The following is a 1537-nucleotide window of genomic DNA, read 5'->3' as shown; positions in this document are numbered from 1 at the left end:
TCTCTTCAATTAAAGCATAAGCGTCATGAAATGGTTTTGACATCAATAAACCACAAGCAACGACATCGATAATAGATATAAGAGAACCAATTAATTCATTATAAAAGGTTTGAATTATTAACCAATCTGGTATAGCATGGTGTGGACACTTTCTTAAGAGTTTTTAAATCTCTCCCATGCTTCATAAATAGATTCTCCTTCAAACTGATTAAAAGATGTAATATCATTTCTAAGCTTTGCAGTTTTTTATGGTGGAAAATATTTAGCAAGGAATTTTTGTGCTAAATCACCCCAAGTTTTGATAGATCTAGGTGCTAACGAATTCAACTACATCTTTTAATGTAGCAAACAATTCTAGAAAATTGGTTTTATCATTCAGTGAGAAGAAAATAACCTAAGTTCTATGACATCATCTGAAACACCATCGTATTTAAATATAGCACACAATTCTAGAAAATTGGTAAGATGTAAATTTGGACCTTTAGTTGGTGATCCTCCAAACTGATTATTTGATGTCATTTGGATAATAGTAGGTTTAAGCTCAAATGAGTTAGTCACTACAGTAGGTTTTTGAATACTATAATGAAGTTCATCTACAATAGGGTTGGCATAATCTCTTAAAGGTCTAAACGATGAATTTCAATATTTTTTATTATTTTGGTTTGTCATTTCTGTAATTCTTTAGGATTTTCTAAGAATTTTAATTTTTTTGGTTTTTCTGATTTTTCTAATAGTTCTTTCTAATTCAGAATCGTAGGAAACTAGTCCTTTACAACCTGAACTACGTATACACTAAGATAAATTAATAAAAAATAAAATAAAACATGCAAAATAAGATACAATATTTAAAGTTTAAATAAGACTTTCTAAAAATAGAAATTTACTTATCCAAAAATAGAAATTTTGCTTTTGTTTCCTCGACAACGGCGCTAAAAACTTGATCCCTATTGATACTGCTAATATGCAAAGCACAAAAATAATTCAAATTATATTTCAATTTTATTTCACTATTTTACAACAAAACTAAAAAATTGATCCTGAAGAAAAATAAGAATTTAACTTTTTAATTTATATATATATATATATATATACTACGCAAGTATATGTATCGTTATCAAGTAATATAAAACTTTTTTATTGAGACCTGAATATCGAACTCACAGGAAAGATTATGCAATACACACCTTTTAGAAAGTTTAAAAAGATAACTAAAGTTTTTAAAAAGATAATTACTTAAACTAAAAACAATTTTTGCAGGAATTTAAAATTTAAATATTTTTGGTATTTTTGATGTTTTAACGAAACAGTAACAACTTAAAAAGATAACTAAAATTTTTGTAGAAGAAAAGTATTTAATATGAAACTTCTTAGCATGAATCAGTAATAAGTATATGAATTCTATTGTGAAAGTTTGCAAATTATGCTGTGTCAAATAGGAGCAATAATATTCTTTACCCTTACTAAAGATGCTATAAAGAACATTGGCTCATTTAAAGTTTGAATAGTTCTGAAGACCGGCTAGGCAGGGAAGATACTA

The sequence above is a fragment of the Phalaenopsis equestris genome, unplaced genomic scaffold (assembly GCF_001263595.1).
Source record: "Phalaenopsis equestris unplaced genomic scaffold, ASM126359v1 Scaffold001148, whole genome shotgun sequence".
Taxonomy (NCBI): Eukaryota; Viridiplantae; Streptophyta; class Magnoliopsida; order Asparagales; family Orchidaceae; genus Phalaenopsis; species Phalaenopsis equestris.
This window is presented reverse-complemented; position numbering follows the sequence as displayed.